This window comes from Eublepharis macularius, chromosome 10, assembly GCF_028583425.1.
Source record: "Eublepharis macularius isolate TG4126 chromosome 10, MPM_Emac_v1.0, whole genome shotgun sequence".
Classification (NCBI taxonomy): Eukaryota; Metazoa; Chordata; class Lepidosauria; order Squamata; family Eublepharidae; genus Eublepharis; species Eublepharis macularius.
In genome coordinates, this window is record NC_072799.1 from 88,289,914 (window position 1) to 88,297,294 (window position 7,381).

The following is a 7,381-nucleotide window of genomic DNA, read 5'->3' on the forward strand; positions in this document are numbered from 1 at the left end:
AGGCGCCTGCGATTTTGCGCGGTTTGGGAAGTCCTGAGCGCCCGTACTCCGAGACGAGTATTCCGCGCCTTACTCCCCGGTAAAGGCGCAGGGCCTCCTGCTGCTACTCCTTCGGAAGTATGCTGAGGGCTCTTCGAATCACTGAGTGTGTGTTTTGCGGGAGGATCGACTCTGAAAAGACCTGTCGCGGCCCCTGCGCTAGAAATCTGGGCGTGGATCGACGTGGAGCCCGCGCCCCCTTGCTCAGAGCAGTGGCCGAGGAAGTAATTCCTAGCTGCACCTGATGGACTTCGGCCCGGGCTTTTGACGGAATCCGGCCCGGATCCTTAAGCGTGGCCAGGGCTGCTCTCTCCGGCCAGAGGCCCAGGTCGCTCGGCGCTCTCTCCCTCTCCTCCTGGGTTGCCCCGAAAAGCCCAAAGGTGGGAGGCGACAGGGCGCAAGCGGGACGCGCCTTCGGTCCCTCTCGAAAGGCTCCCAACGCTTTTGGTGTGTGTGTGTGTGTGTGTGTGTAAGCCGGGGGAGGCAAACGGCAGCCGGGCCTTGCCCCGCTCCCCTTAATGAGGCCATTCGAAAAGCGTGAACGAGCCCCTGAATGTCTTATTGAAAGCGCGCCGTTAACTTGTAGCCATCCTTTCTCTCCCGAGCGTGGCATTGTGATATTGCTGCCTGTGGCACATCTTACCCACTCGAGCCCCCCGGTCCCCCCAGTCTCCGTAACCAGGCAACACTTGCTGAATACCAAAAATTGAAAAGAACCGCTTCGTCTTCAAGAAAAGTCCTCCATAATAGTGGGGGGAAAGAACAAAGATCCAGGAGACAACACAAATGCCACAGGGGTGACTTTTCAAGAGCAATTATCTCTCATTAATCAGAAGAACAGCTGCAATATTAATTTTCTCGCTTTCTTCCTCTCTTTTCAAAGACTTCGCAGCCTCCCCCCTCCTCAAACATTTGAATAATCATAAATTTTGGCTTCATAGAGAAGCAACATTTTCAGGGCCGGGAAGCTGCGGGGCCGAGGGCGAGGAACGAGTGGGCTGCTTTGCAGGCTGCCAGGGAGCAAAGGGGGGGGGGAGAAAAACCATCTCTGCCCCCCCCCCCTTTTCCCTTTGGCCCGGGGTTTCCCCGCTGCCCCCTCCCGCCCGCCCGGTTCAGTGCTGGAAACTTAGAAGGCAGCAGCGGGGCTGCAGCGAGCCGCCCGCAGCGGGCTCAGGCGAGTCTGAGAGCTGCGGCAGCCTCGCCGGCAGAAAGGCGCCGAGCGCGGCCGGGCTGTCCGGAGAGGCGATGTCGGGGCGGATCGCGCTTTGTGGCCCGTCAAAAGGCCCGCGGAGCTCCAAACCGGCCCTCCGCTCTTTGTCAAGATCCCGGTTGTTAGGCAGAGGCGAGGCTGGAGGCAGGCGGGGAATGAAGGCTTCCCGCGAGAGACGCCACATTCAACAACATTTTGTTGTGTCTCGCGGAGGCGACGTTACATACACACACTTAGATCACCACTTTCCAAAATTTTGAACTTCAGGGTAGACTTTCCTGCTCCTCTTCTGCTGAACCCAACAAGTCCTGCGGGCTGCGCAGAAGCCCGGGGCACCTTTTGCTTCTGGGTACTGGCTAAGCATGTTGGCCTTCCTTGTTTCTTGATCACAGAAGTGATGATGAGCGAAGGAACGTCTTTTTCAAGAGGGCCGGTCCCTCGTTACTGGCATTAATGGCACTAATCGTTACTGGCACTAATGAGGCAAGCTGAAGAGTTCAACATGAGCATAAATCAACGGGTGAGTTTACCTTGATCAGACATCCTTGGTTAATAATAACATTAATAGCATTTGATTTATATACCGCCCTTCAGGACAACTTAACATCCACTCAGAGCAGTTTACAAAGAATGTCATTATTATCCCTGCAACCAATCACCCTGTGAGGTGGGTGGGGCTGAGAGAGTTCTGAGAGAGCTGTGACTGACCCAAGGTCACCCAGCTGGCTTCAAGCGGAGGGGTGGGGAATCAAACACGGCTCTCCAGACTAGGGTCCTACTGCTCTTAACCACTGCACCAAACTGGCTCTCTTATTACACATGAATTCCAGGTGAGTTTACCTTGATAAGACAATCCTTGGTTACACATGAACTGTCCTTCAGGGCTTTGTTGGGGAGTCAAAATCTGTCTTGAGCAGCTTTGCAGTAGCAGCCTGTGCTATACAACCAGGCTCTGCCTTGGTGATAAATGACAAATAAACATCTTCTGGGTTACTGGAGAGTTCCACTCTCCAAGCTTATGGCCGAGTCATTAAAGTTATCCACAGGTCAAGCACAGGGTGGTTCATTTACAGCCCACCTTTCTGAGACTCAAGGTAGGCTGCAAAAGTGGGGGGGGGGAGAAATAGTTCAGACAGCAAAGGGTTCCAATAAACAGTGGCCAACTTGTTGCCCTGAAGGGCCAAGTTGCAGGGAACGGAGGCTGCGTCCCCCCTGTGATGCTGCCGCCCAGTGCTGGTTATCGGAGGTCTGCTGTTTCTCTAAATGAAGATTACTTGTAGTCATTGCTGGACCTCTTTTACCAGACTCTCTCCAGTCACCTAAGGTCAATCACTACATCCACGGGCAGTGAATTCCACACTTCACTCATTTATTCATTAAGAATCATTGCTGTTTGTCCATCCCAAAGCATTGCCCACTTTTTGCTCCTGCACAGCCAGTGGCATTTATTAGTGGTATAATTGGAACTGATTGCATGACTAATCTGGTTCAGAGGCAGCTACCAAAGACAGAGAGCCAACCTAAAAAGGTCACTCCCTCCACCCCTTTTAAGTGTCTTTTAACAACAGGAGGTTGTGGCAGCTGTAGATGGATGGGGCGAGTTGACAGAAACCCATCCAATTGTGAAGAGAGGCAGTCTAAATATACAGGAACAGGGCTTTTTTTTCAGCTGAAAAGCGGGGGTATGGCGTTCCAGAACCTTTTGAAAATGGTCACATGGCTGGTGGCCCCGCCCCCTGATCTCCAGACAGAGGGGAGTTGAGATGGCCCTCTGCGCCGCTGAGCGGCGCAGAGGGCCATCTCAACTCCCCTCTGTCTGGAGATCAGGGGGCGGGGCCACCAGCCATGTGACCATTTTCTCCAAGGGCAACCCACTCCAAGGGTTCCACCACCTTTTTCCCCAGAAAAAAAAAAGCCCTGTACAGGAAGCTTCACAGAACTTATCCCCATGCATCCAAACAGTTTGGTGAATGATGGATTGCCTAATCACAACCTTGAGTGGGACACAAACTGGTGGCTGTGTGAGCACAACTGGTACTGACCTAGGCTGATAGTCTGAGTTGCTGATTGGGTGGCAGCTCTCCTAGATGCTTATGGTGATGTTTTCATATGATCTTAGCTACTCAAGCAGAACTTGCTTTTGTCCCATGGAGGGGAAATTAGGTGTCATTGGAAAGACTGGGATGTGCTACTGTGCATCAATTGGATGTGCATCATCCATGATGGGGAAAATAATCTAAATTTGCACATTATGCCTCTTATTTTGCATAATTTATACTTGCTCTGCTGTGGAAGTGATGGGGACACCCAAATCTTATTCACTGCCAGTTCTGCTTTCTGTGCTTTCAACATGCCTTAGTCACAACCATTCCAGACTTCCCCCCCCCCTTTCTTTTTTGCAACCACAAGGGGCAGAAACTCCCTTTCTTAAAAATGAAAGCTTGCTTTCCTGAAGCTGGACTCTGCACCCAGCACTACACACCACATAGTTTGTGTATTTTTTCTGCAAAACCATGGCATGCACATAGACACATATCTGAAGAAATGAGCTCCGACTCATGAAAGCTCACATTGACATAAATGTTGTTAGTCTTTCAGGTGCCACTGGACTTTGTTTTATTATGTGCATAGGCTGCCATTGGCATCTCAAGTAGTCTAGTTCAGCCAGCCTGAAGATGACTGCTGAAGCAGTGCATAAGTCTGGACTTGTTAATATTGCAGCGAGCATTGTTTGTTCCCTGCATGCATTGTGTCTGTTTAACACAAGAGGCCTAAAAAGAGCCCCCCCAGAGTCAGAAGCCTCAGGCCAGCCTTGGCACCTACCCATGTTTAGAAGATGCATTTAGCTGGAAAGCATCACTTAGGATCGTCCCAAGTGCAGTTGTAGCTCTTGTTCTATGAAAAAGAGGGATTTTTGAAATGTCAGAGTATGGATGTAACGTTCTATCACATGTAGTGGATATGCAAGAAAGCAAGGAAATATTGGATAGAAATACATGAAGAAATTCAAAAGATACTAAAGTTTTGCTTTGCGTTGAACACTAAAAATACGTTATTAAAGATCTTACCAAGTAGTAACATTTTTTAAAGTTGCTGCAAAACACTGATGCTTGCCCCTGCATTCCACTCCTCAGGGGAAGGACCGTGGCTCAGAAGGACAGAGCGTCTGCTTTGCAAGCGGAAGTTCACAGATTCAATCTCCAGCATCTCCACTCAAAAAAAGGATCAGGAAACAGGTGATGTGGAGGTCCTCGGCCTGAGCCCCTGGAGAGCTGCTGCCAATCTGAGTAGACTACACTGACCTTAATAGGCCAAGGGTCTGATTCAGTGTGAGGCAACTCCATGTGTTCGTGCGTAACAAAAACCTCCGAATCAGCCCTGTCCAAAGCTTAGTGTAAAGTAGGCACCTTGGTTCAAACCATGACAGAATAAAGTTTAGATACTATTTGCTTAAGTTCCAGAGCAATATAAAATGGGGTTGTACCTACCTGTAACTGTTGATCGTCGAGTATCTTCTGTGCAGGCATACACTGGGAGTGCGCATGCGTAGGCCAGCCATGAAGAGATTTTTCAGCTGATCATCATCCAGAGAACAATGCTTCTTATGTTCTGAAGTCTGGCCAGGCAAAGGATCACTGGTGCTGGAACACAAATCTGAAGGAGATGGCCGTGGAACCGAGGATCGATGTTTCATCGGATCTGATGAATACCCAGATGGAACTGATACGGGTTGATCAGGAACCGATGAGGGCCATTTCATGGCAGATTTTTGCCCTGCCGGTAGCTGTGGGCCCTGCAGCAATTTCTCCCATAGTGCTGCTTTTAAACGAGAAGCTCTGTCACTCCTCACCGTAGGAGTAAATTTTTGACAGTGTCGACATGTTGACACATTGTGACCCTCACCTAGACAAATAAGACAAAGGCCATGTTCATTAGTCTGAGTGATTTTTGTTGAACACTGAGAACATTTCTTGAACAACGACTTCGAAGATGTTAGGATGGTGATAGAGGTGGCAAAAGAAGAACTGAGGGAAGTGGGGGGTGGGGGCTCAGCCTCATCAACCCTGTTTTGGTGGGAAAGTCTCTGCTCTTGAGCAGCAGAGGTTGAGCATCCCCTTATAGACCTTAAAGTGAAGAGAAATCTCTCCACAGCTGGCCTGCATGTGCTCAGTCCCGATGTGGAACCGCACAGAAGAACCAGGATGAACTTAGTATTTTCTTAACAGACCTAAAAAGACGACATCAATAAAATAAAATAAAGTTAATATATTCATTTAATTACAATAGGCAAGGTATTCTTCTTCTCATTGTTATAGATAGCAGGAGGAGGATACCAGCTTATGGCTTAGATAAAACTTGTGTGGGTCATTTTTTTCATTAATTTATTTTATAAGCCAAGATCTGAATGTCCAATATTTCATCACGTTTGATGAAACCTCGATGACAATCAGTGTAACATGGAAGCTAGTTGTTGATACTTCAAGCTTATGGAACTAATTGCATCAATTCAGCTTTTATTTAAATGATTATGGACTCACAAAGTGATGGAAGGCTACTGACAGCATTTAAAAAAATATCCAGGCAATCTGCTCACAGTTGGGGTGAATCATTATTTTAACAGGCAAAAATAAAGTCAGCTGTTATGCACAGAAAAGAAAATGGCTGAAAGGGGGCTAATAACATCCCCAACTACGATTGGTACCCAGAATATTAAATTGCCTTAAACACAAATTCTGTCATTCCAAAGGACTGATGGCGTAATTAATGTAGCCCTGGTATCCATGGCCAATTTAATTAGGATGTTTCTTCGAAGACATTTGCTCTTTACCCTATTGTAATGTCTACAACGTTCAATGTAAAATCACACTTTGAAACTGTACCTCTAGTTCGATAAAAGGAAGGGTTTGCTTGATAGACCAAATAAATTATTTATCCTACCAGTTATAATTAACCATGTAGTCCTTGGAAGGACTAATGATGCTGCAATTTAGCATGTGGGAAGCGTATACCTCTGGACTTTGTGTATTCCATGTCAAGACATGGAATACAGGTTCTGTGTTCAGGAAACCACACGCCTGTCTGGATACATCTTGCCTGCAGTTCCCATATGTGGGACCCCACATGTATATGGAGTTCATGCTGCGGTTCCTTCTTTCAGCCACATCATTTCAGTTTTAGGAGGGGTGGTGCAAGCATGGGAAAGAGCTGCAACACCGATGTCCCTCATTGCCCAAGATTCTTACCACTACTCTTGCAGTGTGGAAGGAGCAGCACTGCAGCATTTTCCACACTGCTGGCCAGAAGCAGTCTTAGCCAATGGACAGCTGGGCAGCTGCCCTCGGCCGCATGCTGGAGACCCCACTGCCCACAGCCCTTCTGGGGTGGAGGAGCATTGCTATGGTCAGAGTTCCAGCTATGTTCATGGCAATGGCTGTTTTCACCTAGCTTCATTTGGGACAAGATCTTGGCCCTGGCAGGGTGGTGGTGGCAGCGGCAGTGATTCGGGAGCCCCATCTTGCCCCAGGGCCCTAGAATCAGTAAGGACTCCCTCCCACCCACTGCCAACTAGTGCAAAAAGGCCTGATCAATTTAGCCAGCTCCACATATTTATTTAGAATATTTCTATGCCACCTCTTCAGAGTCCTGTTCAAGGCAGCTTACAACTAAAAAGCACAGTATAAAATACAAGCTGTTAAAAACACACACACGCCATTAAAAACACAGCATAAAAACCATCCATTTCAGCCTGAAAAACCAGCAGTGGCTGAACATAGCCTAACTCAAACAGGACACAGTATCTTATTCCAGGACACCAAAATACTGGACAACACTTCCAACTACTTTGTCAGATTGCACAGGGAAGCCATTGAAATTCATAAGCATAAGCACAACTTCAACAGGAAAGAAGAGACTTTTAGAATGAATAGACCATGGTTTCCAGTCCTGAAAAACACCAGGCTAACAAAATACGTCTTACAATAGCCCTGCAGATAAGATTAGCATATCAAGCACCAATCCATATGCAAAAGAACCTCCTCAGGATACAGTGAAGCATTAGCATTCCACACCCTGGGAAACTCTTATAGGATGACGCAACCCAAACCCACCTTCCTGAGTAGATATAAATTACCT